Consider the following 16,326-nt stretch of genomic DNA (forward strand, 5'->3'; position numbering starts at 1 on the left):
TCAGCTGGCAGGGCAGCCATGCAGAGTATCTCCCGTTCTGTGGTTACTGCTGCTCCGGTGACTCGGTGACCGTCCTTTATGTAGCTGCTGCCATCTGTGAACCAGGTGTCATCAGCTCTGGTGAGCGGGCAATCTTTCAGATCTTCCCTGAGGCTGGAGGTGGTGCTCAATACCTCCAAACACTCATGTAGAGGAGCGTCCAAGTCAGGGTCAGGCAGTAAGGTAGCTGGGTTGAGGGCAGCACTTGGTAGGAACTGGATGCGAGGAGGATTTAAGAGTAGGCTCTGGTAATGGGTCAACCAAGCATTGCTGATCCATCTGTCAGGGGGTTGATTAAGGACCCCTTCAATGGCATGGGGTGTAGTTATGATCAGCCCTTTGCCCAGGGTCAACTTTTGGGCATGTTTAGCCAGAGTGGCCATGGTGGCAATGATCCTGAGGCACGGGGGCCATCCAGATGCCACCAGGTCTAATTTTTTTGAAAGATAGGCAACCGGCCTGTTCCAAGGACCTATTTTCTGGGTGAGGACTCCCTTAGCTATCCTCCTTTTCTTGTCTATGTAGAGCTGGAAGGGTTTGGTCACATCAGGCAATCCTAGTGCTGGGGCAGACAGCAAGGCAATCTTTAGCTGGTCAAATTTGTCCTGATGGATCTCAGTCCACTGAAAAGGTTGCCCTTCCTGGTGGCTTCATATAGGGGCCTAGTGATCTCAGAAAAGTTGGGGATCCAGAGTCTACAGAAGCCTGATGATCCCAGAAACTCTTTCACAGCTCGACAGCTAGTGGGAGTGGCGATTTTTAATTCCGTCTCTTTGCTGGCTTCTGTGAGCCACCTCTGTCCATCTTTGAGAACACACCCCAGGTACGTCACCTCTTTTTGGCACAACTGGCCCTTTGTGGCTGAGGCTCAGTATCCTAGATTGCCTGGGACTCATAAGAGGTCTCTGGTAGTGCTGCGGCAGTCTTCTTCTGTTTCTGCGGTGACCACTAGACCATCTACATACTGCAGGAGTTAGTTAGGTGTTGGGATGTTCCCGCCGGTACTCACTCAGGTCTTCATGCAGGGCTTCATCAAAGATGGTGGGAGAGTTCTTAAAGCCCTGAGGCATCCTGGTCCAGGTCAGCTGTCCACTGAAGCTTTCTTCTGGATCTTGCCACTCAAAAGTGAAGATGGGTTGAACCTTTGGGGCTAGTGGAAGGCTATAAAAGGCATCTTTTAGATCTAGGACAGAATACCAGGTCTGGTTTGGCTCAAGGGAACTCAGAAGAGTGTATGGGTTGGGCACCATGGGGTATATGTCCTAGGTCCTTTTGTTAACCTCTCTCAAGTCTTGGACTGGCCTGTAATCAGTAGAGTTAGGTTTTCTTACCGGGAAGAGTGGGGTGTTCCAAGGTGAGTGGCAAGGCACCAGGATGCCCAAGTCTTTAAGTCTCTTTAAGTGTGGGGCTATGCCTTTGTGGGCCTCGATGGGCAGAGGATATTGCCAGACCTGCACAGGTTTTGCTTCTGGTATAAGGTCTACCCACACTGTAGGTCTGTGTTTTGCCAACCCCATTCCTCCCGTCTTGGCCCATGCGAGGGGAATTTCTTTTACCCACAGTCTCACGTTTGTCGTCATGATTGGTGACTGGAAGAGCCAGTATTCATCTTCGAGGGTCAAAGTTAATACCGAAATGGGCTGCCCATTCATTGAGACTGTAGTTTCTTGGGGTTGAAAGGTTATGGTGGCCCCTAATTTGGTGAGGAGGTCTCTCCCCAGGAGGGGATAGGGACAGTCAGGGATGTACATAAAGGAATATGAGACTTGCCCCTTTTCAAGATCTATGGTTCTTTGGGTATTCCATGTATATTGTTACATTCCAGTTGCCCCCATACCCAAATCTTTTCCCCCAATATTTTCCCTAAAGGCCTGGTCAGCACTGAGTGCTGTGCTCCAGTGTCAACTAAAAAGTCAACTGGTTTCCCCTCTATCTTCAAAGTTACCCTGCGGGGAGGGGGCTCAAACCCCTATGACCCTATTCTGAATATTCATCGACCTCAAGGACCCCTGCCATGTCTAGTAACTTTTACTTGGCTGTGTCCCCGTTCCTGTCCTTCTTCTGTTTTGGGGAGCACTCGCGGGCCCAATGGTCCATCTCTTTGCAATATGCACAATGATCCTACGTAAGTTTTCTCCCTCCCTTCGGGGACCCATTACCAGTTTTCTCGTACCTGGGGGCAGGGTTCTTCTGCCATGAGTGGTCAGCAGTGGCTGTCATGAGTATCTTAGTGAGGTTGCAGGTCTTCCGTTCAGTTACTGCTGTCATAGTTCGCAGTTGTTTTTCTTCCAGAGTTTCTCGGTTGTTGAAGACTCTTTCGGCTGCTGCCAAAAGTTCCTGCAACGACTTGTCTGCCAGCCTATCTATCTTTTCATGTTTCCATCTGATATCAGGGGCCACCTGATTAACAAAAGCCATAATTATGGCTGATTTGTTTTCAGGGGCCTCTGGATCTAACGGAGTAAACATGAGATATGCTTCCATGACTCTCTCTAAGAACACCGCTGGTGACTCACTCTGACCCTGTTGTACACTACTAACCTTGGCCACTACTAACCCACCTTGTACCCACTTGTACACTACTAACCCACCTTGGATTGGTGGGTCGGCGAGCCACCACCCTGAGACCTCCCATTAGAGTTTGGTGGTACACTCCAAGCCTCTCCTTACCTTCTGGCATGTTGAAATTCCAAGCAGTTCAGACAAGGGGGAAACCCTGGTCTACAAGGGATGGATTGATGGGATGACCATCCTGGACAGGAACCAATTTCCGAGCCTCGGTCAGGATACGTTCCCTTTCCTCTGTAGAAAAAAGGATCTGTAACAGCTGTTGGCAGTCATCCCCAGTAGGCTGATGGTGAAAATCACAGAGTCTAATAAATCGATGAGAGTGGTGGGTTTCTCAGAAAATTTAGGATTCTGCAGTTTCCAATTGTAAAGATCACTAGTGGAAAAGGGCCAATACTGCATAACCTGGTTACCATCCTCATCAGGGGGGCCTAGAGCTCGTAGGGGGAGGGCTACAGTTCCCAGGTCGGGGGCAAGAACTCTATGAGTCCACTGGCGAGTATGTGGAGGACTCAAGGGGTCAAGGGGAGGGCCTGCAAGTCCCTGTTGTCAAGGGGGTGAATAGGGAGGGGGTTCTCTTAAAGTTTCTGGCTTCCTCTCTACAGGGTCGGGACCTGGAGTCTGGGCATAACACTACCTACCACCCGACTCCTGGAAGTGCTTTTTTAAAAAATATTTTCAGGGGCTGGGTGGTAGCACACCTGGTTGAGCACACATTACAATGCTCAAGGACTCAGGTTTGAGCCCCCTGACCCCACCTGCAGGGGGAAAGCTTTGCAAGTGATGAAGCAGAGCTGCGGGTGTCTCTCTGTCTCTCTCTCTGTCTCGCCCTTCCTCTCGACTTCTGGCTTTTTCTATCCAATAAATAAATAAAGATAATAAAAAAAATTAAAAAATATTTCCAGTTTAATAGTTTGCATTTTTCTTTAACACTTTTATTTAAGTTTTATTAGTGAATTAATAATGATTTACAGAATTATAATAGGGTATAATTGTACACCATTCCCACTGCCAGAGTTCTGTGCTTCCCACCCCTCCAACAGAAACTGCTATGGTTCTCCCAAGGTCACAGATATGGAGTGTGTGTGTGTGTGTGTGTGTGTGTGTGTGAGTGTGTGTGTGTGTGAGTGTGTGTGTGTGTGTGTGTGTGTGTGTGTGTGTGTGAGTGTGTGTGAGTGTGTGAGTGTTTCCCCCCATTTTTATTCACTTCTGTGGCCCTGTCTTCACTTCCTTTCTAAGCTACACCTATACCTATACCTAGCACTAATTTGCGCTCTTTTCCTTTTTCTTCTTCCCTCTCTGATAAGAGAAACGGTGTCTAGTTTCCTCAGATGTTTTCCAGATTCTCTTCCTTCTCAGTGATTATATTTATTTCTGTTCATATGGATTCTGAGTTCAGAGGTTCAGAGCCCTCTGATAATTTTTCCTTAACATTTACCCCCTCTGGGAGTATGGACCAAAAAAATCAGGGAGGAGGTGTGCAGAAGGAAGGAGTTCTGGGTTCTGTAAATGCAGCTCCATTGGGTATGGACAGTGACTGGCTGATCCATACCCCAGCCTTGTCTCTATCTTTCCCTACTAGGGTAGGGCTCTGCAGAAGTGAGCTTTAGCACTTTTTGTGCATTTTGTAGTTTTTAAATTTATTTATATTTTTTAAAATATTCTTTTATTTATTCCCTTTTGTTGCCCTTATTGTTTTATTGTTGTAGTTATTGTTGTTATTGATGTCTTCATTGTTGGATAGGACAGAGAGAAATGGAGAGAGGAGGGGAAGACAGAGGGGGAGAGAAAGATAGACACCTGCAGACCTGCTTCACTGCTTCACTGCTTGTGACTCTTCTGCAGGTGGGGAGCTGGGGGCTTAAACCAGGATCCTTAACTCCAGTCCTTGCTCATTGTGCCACATGTGCCTAACCCCCTGCACTACCGCTGGACTCCTCCTGCATGTTGTAGTTTTTATAGATACAGACATGGGCTGTATCAAAAAAAAAAAAAAAAAAGACTGTCTTTTTCATGCTGGTTGGTAAGTGATACTAATAGTTATTATAATAAGTGATAATACTAATTATATAAATCTTTATACAAACTCATTCATTCAGGATCTTTTTTTTTCAGGATCATTGTTTTAAGATATAATGATGACCATTATTAAATGGGTCTCCTGCCATAGTAATATCTAAGAATCACTTGCAGAATTTTTGCCAGTTCTATTGCTGTCCTAAGAAGACTGTTATTCTTGGATATATAATCACTACTTTTAAATAGTTCAGCTTTTACTTTAATTTGTTCAAATAATAATTTTAACAGCCCAGGAGGTGGTGCAGTGGGTACAGTGTGAGACTTGCAAGCATGAGGTCCTGACTTTGATCCCAACATTGCATATGCCTGAGTAATGTTCTGGCTCTCTGTCTCACATTAGTAAATAAATAAAATCAGATTGTTAAAATTAAATAACATATTGCACCAAAGCAAAAGACTCTGCGCTGGCTGGGAGGTTTCATGTCCAGAAACATGATGGCAGAGGAGGTTCCTAGTGGGGGTTGAATTGTTATGTAGAAAACTGGGAATGTTACACAAGTACAAACTATTGGATTTTACTGTAAACCATTAATCTACCAATAAAGAAAAAAATAACAATTTTATTGAGATATATTTTATAATTTAGGTAACTAATTTTTTTTAGAATTCTTTATTTTTATTTTATTATTATTTTTTAATTTTATTTTTGTCTCCAAGGTTATCACTGGGGTGTGGTGCCTACACTATGAATCTACTGTTCATGGAGACTATCTTTTTCCCATTGTTGTTGTTATTATTATTGTTGTTGTTGGATAGAGCAGAGAGAAATTGGAGAGGAGGGGAAGACAGAGGGGGAGAGAAAGATAGACACCTGCAGACCTGCTTAACCGCTTGTGAAGTGATCCCCCTTGCAGGTGGGGAACCGGGGGGCTCGAACTGGGATCCTTATGCTGGTCAGTGTGCTTCACGCCATGTGCACTTAACCCGCTGCACTACTGCTCGGCCCCTACTGAGATATAATTAATATGCTACAAGGGACATGCTTTATTTTTTATGTTTTATTTATTTATTTTGGATCAAGACAGAGAAATTAAGAGGGAAGGGGGAGATGGAGAGGGAGAGTGTGACACCTGCAACCCTGTTTCACTACTTGTGAAGTTTCCCTGCTGTAGGAAGAGACCAGGGGATTGAACCTAGATGCTTGTGCACTGTGATGTGTATGCTCTACTTGATGCTGCCTGGCCTTTGGGTCATCTTTTTTTTTTTTTTTTTCATTTTTTCATGCTCAGATCTCGTTTATTAGCAGGTGGGCAAAAGTTTCAATAGAAAACCAACAAATTACATATTTCAAACATGTCAGAAATTACAGGTTTCTTAAAGGTCAGCTTGCCCCTATGGTAGGAAGCTGGTATGATAGGAATTGATGAGATACAAGACAGTTATTCTCCATAACACAAGCAACTTAATTATCCAAGGGTATTTGAGAGAAGCATAGGGGTTAACCCAGTAGGGTGAGACAGAGAGAAGATGGATATCAAAAGGCCATATAAATTGGAATTTCTCTTGTCTGGGGTCTAAAGTGTATGATAGAGTTTGTGATAAGGTGTGTTCTCCTCTGTGATCAGAAGGTGAGGTGAACTGTGAGTAAGTGAATCTTAAAGTAGGCGGCCATGTGGCCTGCAGTTAATGGAGAGAAGTATTGAGGTTTCTGTGGGCTTGAGAGTCAAGAAGGGAAGAACTTAGTCTGAGAGACGGTTTCTCCCCTTTGCTCGCCTGGGTTGAGAGAGACTAACAAGAGGGTATCTTCTCAGACCTCCAATCCAAGGATGGGGGGAGTTCTCCCTAAGCTCTATCAAGCTTACACATAGCCCCACAAGGGTTGTTTGGAGGTTTTCTCTATTACAGATTGTGCTGTTAAGAACAGATGTGTACATAGATGTTTTTGGAAGTGTATGTTGGGTTCTCCGGTGAGGAATTGCAGGATCATAGCGTGTGTAGGTCCATTTCTAGATTTCTGAGAGTTCTCCAGAAGGTTCTCCACAGAGGTTGGATGAAGGTACATTTCCACCAGCAGCACAGGAGGAAAGTGTCTGTTTTAAGGTGTTTGGAATCACAGTGCTCTCTGCATTTGCTTGATGTCCAAGAGACTGTAGGAACACAAAAGGGTAGAGTCAGAGAAAGTTTAGCGTCCATGGGCTTCAGGCTTTCTGGGTGATAATCTTCATGGAGAGGGTCGGGGACTCGGGCCTAGCAGAGAAGTAGGGCTGCAGGCTGTCGGAGAAGGTGTCGTGGATGGTGGCGATGAGGGCTCTGTGCTGCATGTGGTAGAGGGAGAGCTCGCCGAGCTCATAGTCCAGGAAGACCCCGATGTGCAGGCTGTCGCTGTCCCAGTCGTGGTCAGCGTGGCTGTGAGCGGAGTCTGGGCCCGAGTCAACGTGCTGCTCCAGGTGGCAGCAGCCCAGACGTGGGGACGGGGGCTGTAGGGCCTGTCTGGGGAAGGAGGCCCTCCACACTCCCAAGGCCCAGGTGCCCTTGCCCGAGATTTTCACTACCCAGAAATGCCGGCCGGACTCAAAGTTCTGGGAGCCCAGGATGGCCATGTGGGAAGTAAAGCCTGTGGCCTTGCCCTCACAGCCAGTGTTAGTGGGTGGCTGCAGCAAGATGGTCTTGTTCCCACGGGTCATCTTTTTAAAACAGATTTATTTGTTATTATGAAAAAGAGACTAGGAGAGGAGGAAGAGAGGGAGAATCAGAGCTGTGGCATTAAGGGAGTGCTGGGATTGAATTTGCAATTTCTGGGTTTCAGGCATGCAAACTGGTGCTCTAACAGATTGAATCCTTCTTCTCTCTCTCTTTAAAGAATTTATTTACTTATTTATGAGAAAAATAGGAAGAGAGAGAAAGAACCAGACATCACTCTGGTACATGTGCTGCCCAGGATTTAATTTGGGACCTCATGCTTGAGAATCCAATGCTTTATCCACTGTACCACCTCCCAGAACACTCCCTCTCCCTCCCTCCTCCCCTCCCCCCCTCTTCTACTAAGATTATCACTAGGGCTCAGTGCCTACACAATGACTCCACTGCTCCCAGTGGTCATTTTTTATAGAAATGGAAAGCAAGACAGGCCCTGCTTTGCCATTCTCAGAAACTCTACGTGCTTGAGCAGTTATTACCTATTCTCTTCTCTCCTCAGTCCCGGGCAACAAATACTCTTCTGTTTCTGTGGATTTGCCTCTTCAGGATATTTTGTATAAGTGGAATCATTGAATATGTGACCCTTGTATCTGACTTCATTCACTTAGTGTTTTTTTTTTTCCCTTTTGTTGTCCTTTGTTGTTTATCATGGTTGTTGTTATTGCTGCTGTTGTTGGATAGGACAGAGAGAAATGGAGAGAGGAGGGAGAGACAGAGAGGGGAAGAGAAAGATAGACACCTGCAGACCTGCTTCACTGCCTGTGAAGTGAACTCCTTGTAGGTGGGGAGCTGGGGGCTCGAACCCGGGATCCTGATGCAGATCCTTGTGCTTTCCTCCATGTGCGTTTAACCCGCTGCGCTACCACCCAGCTCCCCACTTAGTGTGTTTTTGAGGATCATCTGTGTTGTAATATACATCAAACATCATTCCATTGTATGAATATGTCATACTTTGCTTACTAAGTCATTAGTTGATGGGCATTTTGATCATTTCCACGTTTTCTTTTTCTTTCGTTTTTTTTTTTTTTAATTGTTGTCTTCTTTTTTACCAGAGCACTGCTCAAGTCTGGTTTATGTGGTATGGGATCTACATGCCTTAGGCATGAGAGTCTCTTTGCATAGCCATTATGCTATCTCCCCTATTTTTTTTTTTTTGCTTCCAGGATCATCGCTGGGACTCAGTGCCAGCACTACGAATCCACTGCTCCTAGAGGCATTTTTCCCATTTTGTTGCCCTTGTTGTGGTTGTTATTGTAATTATTGTTGGACAGGACAGAGAGAAATGGAGAGGGGAGGGGAAGAAGAGAGGAGGAGAGAAAGATAGACACCTGCAGACTTGCTTCACTGCTTGCAAAGTGACCCCCTTGCAGGTGGAGAGCTGGAGGCTTGAACCAGGATCCTTACACTGGTCCTTGCGCTTTGCGCTATGTGTGCTTAACCCACTGCACTACCGTCAGTCCCTATTTCCACTTTTTGATTATTATAAAGAATTTGCCTGTGAACATTTGTATAAAAGCTTTTGAGTATGTACTTTTGAACTTAATTTGGGGTTATATTAAGGAATAGAATTATAGAAGGGAAAGAGGAAAAATTTCCTCCTGGGGTTCAACGCGGCTTTGGTCAAAAGGAATTTCAAGAGAACACGCATGACAGATATATAGTTTCTAAATTTGTCTTTTATTACAGTTGTGCAAAAGTAAAGTTTGAATAAAAGCTTGGGGAACAGGTTCCTCGAGGGTCTCTGGACCTGGTCCAAAATGGCAAGACCAAGACCTGTACAAGCTCCTCCCCCCCTTTTTTTTTTTTGCCTCCAGAGTTATCCCTGGGGCTTGGTGTCTGCAGTATGAATCCACTGCTCCGGGAGACTATTTTTCCCATTTTTGTTGCCCTTATTGTGCCCTTGTAGTTATTGTTGTTGTTGTTGGTTTGGACAGAGAGAAATCAAAAGAGAGGAGGGGAAGACAGAAAGGGGGAGAGAGAGATACCTACAAGAATTGCTTCACCACCTGTGAAGCAACCCCTCTGCAGGTGGTTAGCTGGGGGCTCTAAACAGAATCCTCTGTTGGTCCTTGTGCTTCGAGCCATGTGCACTTAACCTGCTGTGCTACCTCTGGCCCCCATGTCCCTTCCTTTTATACACTTCTTACATCACACCAGGGCCCACTTTTCATTGGCCCAATGAAGCAAACTCCTTCCCTCTTTATACAATGCAGAAAAAAAAAAAAAAGAACCCTTCACCAAGTGAGTCTCAGTTCCACGTGTGCAAACCCAGTGAAAACAGAAATGTGTTAGTATGCATCCCAGTTCCATGTGTGCGAACCCAGGACCCCCCTGTGTCCTGCATTTGTCCCTCAACAGAATTATTGGTATATAGTTACACATTTAACATCTAAAAATATTTGAGAAATTTTACATCTGTAGTCATAGCTCTTTGTGCTGATCCACAGTAGTAGAGAAATCTGGTGATTAGCAGTGTGGTTGGGAGAGGAAAACAAGAGGTTAAAACTAGCACCAGAACCTGTAGGATGGACTGGAAAGAAAAAAACTGATGCATACAGGGAAACAAGAGTGAGTTCCAAGGTCCTGAGTTCCCAAAGGATGAAATTTGGATCTCTCTGCAAGGGGATGAGATATTGGGAGGGAAGAAACTGGGTTAAGAGTCACACAGTTCTAGAAGTTCAGATTTCACAGGTAAAGTAATTCTATCACTAAATGGTTGCAGGTCTGTTAATAGTGTGCTGGCTGACTGAGTTACAGAAAGAGAGGCCAACAAGCACTGTGTGGCTAGAATTGGACAGGACATCCCATGTTTGGGATGGTAACAGCTCTGGGATGGTGCACCAGACTGCAGACCAAAACTGAGTTGAATGTGTGAGTTATCAGAAGCTGTCTTCCTTAAAAAAAGGACTGTCTTCCTCAGTCCTTTATCAGTCTAGCTTGACTGGTCTAGTCTTAAAAAGTGTTTTAAAAAGTGTGTATGTGAGAGCTGACTTTCAATGTCTATCTAACCTCCTCCAAAAAGGCTTTTGCTCTTCCTGTATTTGCTTCTGTCTCTCTTAGCTTTTTTTTTTTTTTCTTCCCCTCGGTTATGTTTTGAATTCATAATACTTTCTGTCTGCTCTTACCCATTCAGTCAGGTCTTTCTTAGACTGGATTTAATGATTCATTCTGTCTGCTCTGGGCTATATATACTGTACATGGATTCTCCTCAAAGGCTGAAACTGTAAGCTTGCCAATTGACTTCCTGTGGGTTAGGCCAAAATGTGCTCTAGGCCTCCCTTAGCAGCTAAGACCAAGCCATCAAGAGAAGATGGAACAACTGAAGCCCTGAGTTCTAAATATGAAGGGACTTCACATACAGGTGTAGGCACCAGAGAAGCCACATGGGCAATGAAATAGCTCTTCTTCCTCATCCTTTACCCACAAAAAATGCTTTGAACTTTTCCCTCAACCTAAATGTGTTCTCAAGTATGTATAACCTGTATGTACCCATACACCACTAAGGCCTGGAAAAGTACTCATTATAACATTGTTTGAGCCGATGTAATTGAAAACCATAACTGGGTAGCTATAAACAACAGAAATCTATTTCTTGTAGTTATAGAGGCTGGAAAAATCCAAGACCTATGACGGTGTACTCCAGTCTTGGTACATAGCTGGCACCATCTTACCATGTCCTCACAAAGTGGAAGGAGCAAGGGATCTCTGGGCTATCATTTATTTAGGCTTATTATTTTTTCAAGAACCTTATTTATTTTTTACTTACTGATTATTATTTTACCCAGAGCACTGCTCAGTTCTGGCTTTTAAAATTTTATTTTCATTTTTTATTGCCACCAGTTTTATTGCTGGTGCTTGGTGGCTGCATGATGAATCCACTGTTCCTAGTGGCCATTTTAAAAAATCTTTTCTTATTCTTTTGATAGAACAAAGAGAAATTGAGAGAGGAAGGGAAATAGAAGGGGAGAGAGAGAGACACCCACAATTCTGCTTCCCCTCCTGTGAAACTTCCCCCCGCACGTGGATACCAGGGACTTGAACTCAGATCCTTGTGTGTTCAACTTGTTGACCCCTGGCTTTTTAAAAAAAGTATTTATTTATTTATTCCCTTCTGTTGCCCTTGTTTTATTGTTGTAGTTATTATTATCGTTGTTGTTGGATAGGACAGAGAGAAATGGAGAGAGGAGGGGAAGACAGAGAGGAGGAGAGAAAGATAGACACCTGCAGACCTGCTTGTAAAGTGACTTCCCTGCAGGTGGGGAGCCGGGGGCTTGAGCTGGGATCCTTACAGCGGTCCTTGTGCTTTGTGCCACTTGCACTTAATCCACTGCGCTACTGCCAGACTCCCTACCCCTGGCTTTTTTTAAAATGAGAATTTAATATATATATATATATATACATATATATATATATATGTATATATATATATATATATATATATATATTTTTTTTTTTTTTTTTGCCAGGGCAATGCTCAGCTCTGGTTTATGGTGGCTCAGGGGATTAAACTTGGGACATTTGGTGCCTGAGGAATGAAAATTTTTCTGCATAACCATTATGCTGTCTCCCCATAAACATTATGCTGTCTCCTCAACCCAGTGGGCTATTTTTCAAAAGAACAAAGCTTCATTCATGAGGGCTCCCTCTTGTGACCTAAGCACCTCCTGAGAGCTCAGCCGTCTAGCTCCATCACATCAGTTATCAGGATTTCAGTTTTTGAATTAGGGAGGTACCAGGACATTTAGGTGACACAAAAATGAATACATTCATATTCAAAATTCACTTTCTGAATCTGTTTTCTTCTCAAGTTACTATCATTTCTCTGTCCTATCTACCCTTTGTAGCACTGTCAAACTTCTTTAGTTGTCTTTATATTTTCTGCCCCAACCCCTTTAACATTATTTATTTATTTATTATTGGGTAGAGACAGAAAGAAATTGAGAGGGGAGAGGGAGATAGGAAGAGAGAAGGAGAGACACTGGCAGTCCTGCTTCACCACTGGTGAAGTTCTCCCCCCACAGATGGGGACCAGAAGCTTGAACCTGCCTGCATCCTTGCGCACTGTAATGTGTGTACTTAATCAGGTGCGCCACTGCCTGGCTCCTCCTCATCCCCTTTTTAAGGTCACCAGTGTTATAGCTGAGACTTGGTGCCTGTACCACAAATCCACTGCTTCTAATGGACAGTTTTTCCTCCCCCCCATTTGATAGGGAGAAAAAATAAGGGAGGGAGAGAAAACAAAAGACAACTGCAGACCTGCTTTACTGCTCCTGAAGCTTCCCTCTGCAGGTGGGGGCTGAGGGCTTGAACCCTGATTTTGCTCTTGGTAACATGTGCACTCAACTGGGTCTGCTATTATCCAGCCCCATCTTTTGCCCTTCTTAAAGAGACTGTTCACTCACAGGTCAGCAGTGAATACCTTGATTTTCAAGTCCACTAACCAACAATATTCATTAATCCAAAACTCTGGAGCCTGGTCAACATTAGATTCTGAGAATATAAAACTTTCTCATAAATTGGGAGTCGGGCTGTAGCGCAGCGGGTTAAGCGCAGGTGGCGCAAAGCACAAGGACCGGCATAAGGATCCCGGTTCAAACCCCGGCTCCCCACCTGCAGGGGAGTCGCTTCACAGGCGGTGAAGCAGGTCTGCAGGTGTCTTATCTTTCTCTCCTCTCTGTCTTTCCCTCCTCTCTCCATTTCTCTCTGTCCTATCCAACAACGACAACAACAATAACTACAACAACAACAACAACAAAAAACAAGGGCAACAAAAGGGAATAAATAAATAAAATTAAAAAAAATAAAAAAAAGATTAAAAAAAAACCTTTCTCATAAATCATAGTTTTCTGAGGGAAGCAATAAATCTCTTTGAGACACAGTTCTGGATTTTTGAGATACCAGTGTCCTAGTTATAGCATTTATTTATTTATTTTCCTCCAGGGTTATCACTGGTGTTCAGCGACTGCACTACGAATCCACAGCTCCTGTGGCCTTTTTTTTTTTTTTTTCAATTTTCTTTTTTTTTTTTTTGGATAGGACAGAGAGAAATTGAGAGGGGAGGGGGAAGTAGAGAGGAAGAGAGACAGCTGCAGACCTACTTCACCACTTATGAAGTGACTCTCCTGCAGGTAGTGATCGTAGGTTTGAACTGGGATCCTTATGCTAGCCCTTGATCTTTTTTTTTAAATTGTTGTAGTTATTATTATTGTTGTTGTTATTGATGTCGTTGTTGTTGGACAGGAAGCGGTGAAGCAAGTCTGCAGGTCTGAAGTCCACCTATGAAGCGACTCCCCTGCAGGTGGGAAGCCGGGGGCTCGAACTGGGATCCTTATGCCGGTCCTTTGCAGGTGTCTATCTTTCTCTCCCCCCTATGTCTTCCCCTCCTCTCTCCATTTCTTTCCGTCCTATCCAACAACGACGACATCAATAACAACAATAATAACTACAACAATAAAACAAGGCAACAAAAGAGAATCTATATATAAGATAGACACCTGCAGACCTGCTTCACTGCTTGTGAAGCGACTCCCCTGCAGGTAGGGATCCAGGGGCTTGAACTGGGATCCTTACTTCGGTCCTTGTGCTTTGCGCCACATGTGCTTAACCCGCTGTGCTACCGCCTGACTCCCAGCCCTTGCTCTTTGTACTATACTATGTGTGTTTAACCTGGTGTGCTACTGCCTGGCCCCCATCTTTTTTTTTTAATTGCTTTAGTAATGATTGAACGTAGGGTAAGAGGGGTATAATTTGCATAGTTCCCACCACCAGAGTTCCTCATCCTATTCCATCCATTGGAAGCTTTCCTGTTCTTCGTCCCTCTGGGAGTGTGGACCCAGGATCATAATGGGATGCAGAAGGTGGAAGGTCTGGCTTCTGTAATTGCTTCTCTGCTGGACATGCTCATTGGCAGGTTGATCCATACTCCCAGCCTGTCTCTCTCTTTCCCTAGTGGCACAGGGCTCTGGAGAGGTGGGATTCCAGGACACATTGGTGAGGTCGTCTGCCCAGGGAAGCCAGGTTGGCGTCATGGTAGCATCTGCAGCTTGGTGGCTGAAAAGCAGTAAGATATAAAGCAGAGCAAACTGTTTAATAATCAGGAACCTAAAGGTAAGAGTATAGCAGATGAGACTTGGGGCCTCCCATTTTGGAAAAAAGCCAGGAAGTTTATTTTAGGCCTATCCCAAGGGGCCCATGACTTTACTAATTTTTGCCTGAGCTTGACAGCTAACATGCAGGTGGGATAAAGGTCTTGTCTGGAGATACGGTGTCAGTGCTGGAAGCAGGATAGAATGCTGGGTCAGGTCGTTCGGGAGGTGGTATAGTAGATAAAGTATTAGACTCTCAAGCATGCAGTCCCGAGTTCAGTCCCTGGCAGCACATGTACCAGAGTGATGTCTGGTTCTTTCTCTCTCTTTCTCCTCCTATCTTTCTCATGAATAAATAAATAAAATCTTAGAAAGAAAGAAAGAAAGAAAGAAAGAAAGAAAGAAAGGAAGCTGGATCTGGGAAGAGAGTAGCTCCCAAATATGGAAAGAGTATATAAATACCATTAACTGTAAACCCCATCAGTATGATCTGGGGCCCATATTCAGCACAGGATCCTATGTAACTTCTGCATCCCTGTGGATCTGAGCTTACATTCTGTGGTTATAGGTAGAAACATTCTAGGCATCACTCATTGCAGCACCTGTCTTCCTTGAGGGGCAGAGTATGTTGACTCAGTCTCCCTTTGGAGAGTGGGGCGGTTCCTACCATTGTTGTTCCACATTGAGGGTAAATTCCTGTAGAGGCCCACAAGAGGGTCCATGATGCTGTTCCTGATGGAGATGACCAGCGATGGTAGAGAGAGGGATCTCTAGGCTCATCATGTCTGTGTGGGAATCCCAGGATTCCTTGAGTAGGGCCCCAGATGATGGGGTGGCCTGGTAGTGACCAAAAGAGCCATCATTAAAGTGTGCCAAACTCCTGTCCTTATCTAGCTTCTGTAGTCCTTTCAACCTCCTTCAAGTACAGCTCTAATTCTTTCTCCATGTAGCCTTTGAATGTCTGGCTCTATCTTAGTCTGTCTCCTCATTCTCTTACTATATATATTTTTTTGTTTGGGAAATCTCACTTAATCTAGTGCTTTAATTCCATAAACATGGAATTGTGTGACTCTCACATCTGTATTGCTAGTTGACAGATATCCTCTGAGCTCCAGAAGAACTGTTTATAAGATAGCTCTTCTATATGAATATATCCACCACAAAGTTCATCACAGTACTTTCAGATCTGTTCCTCTTGCTATCCTCAATCTCTGTGAATTGAATTCCTTCACCCAGTGGTGCAAATAGAAACTTAGTGTCATGTTTGAATCTTTGGGGGATGGTTATGTAGGGAGGGGCCTTACACAAGTGGATTCCACTTATCTTAAGCTGATATTTAAAAAACAAATCAGACAGAGACATAGTGGGAGGAAAAGAGACACAGAGAGGAAAAGACACAGGGCCAGGCAGTGGTGCACCTGGTTAAGCACTCATACTATAGTGTGCAAAGACACAGGTTCAAGCCCCCAGTCCCCACCTGCAGGAGGAAAGCTTCATGAGTGGTGAATCAGGGCTTCAGGTATTTCTTTTGATTTATTTATTTAAATATTTATTCTCTTTTTGTTGCCCTTTTTATTGTTGTAGTTATTATTGTTGTTATTGATGTCATCCTTGTTGGATAGGACAGAGAGAAATGGAGAGAGGAGGGGAAAATAGAGGGGGAGAGAAAGATAGACACCTGCAGACCTGTTTCACCGCCTGTGAAGTGACTCCTGTGCAGGTGGGGAGCCGGGGGCTCAAACTGGGATCCTTAATGCCGGTCCTTGTGCTTTGTACCACCTGCGTTTAATCTGCTCTGCTACCGCCCGACTCCCTGGGCTTCAGGTATTTCTCTGTCTCTCTCCCTCTCTATTTTCCCCTCCTGTCTCTTTATCTCTGTCTCTATCCAATGACAACTAAATAAAATAAAAATGAGGAA

General features: G+C 44.4%; 1 long non-coding RNA gene across 1 annotated transcript; it reads right to left on the reverse strand.

Annotated features, from left to right (window-relative positions):
• Positions 1-11,758: 11,758 nt before the first annotated feature.
• On the reverse strand, positions 11,759-16,326 carry LOC132533894 (uncharacterized). Its single transcript, XR_009545650.1, has 3 exons — positions 15,076-16,326; positions 13,148-14,373; positions 11,759-12,827 (listed from the first exon to the last, which is right to left on the reverse strand). It is a non-coding gene; the product is annotated as an uncharacterized LOC132533894 (long non-coding RNA).

This window comes from Erinaceus europaeus, chromosome 17, assembly GCF_950295315.1.
Source record: "Erinaceus europaeus chromosome 17, mEriEur2.1, whole genome shotgun sequence".
Lineage (NCBI taxonomy): Eukaryota > Metazoa > Chordata > Mammalia > Eulipotyphla > Erinaceidae > Erinaceus > Erinaceus europaeus.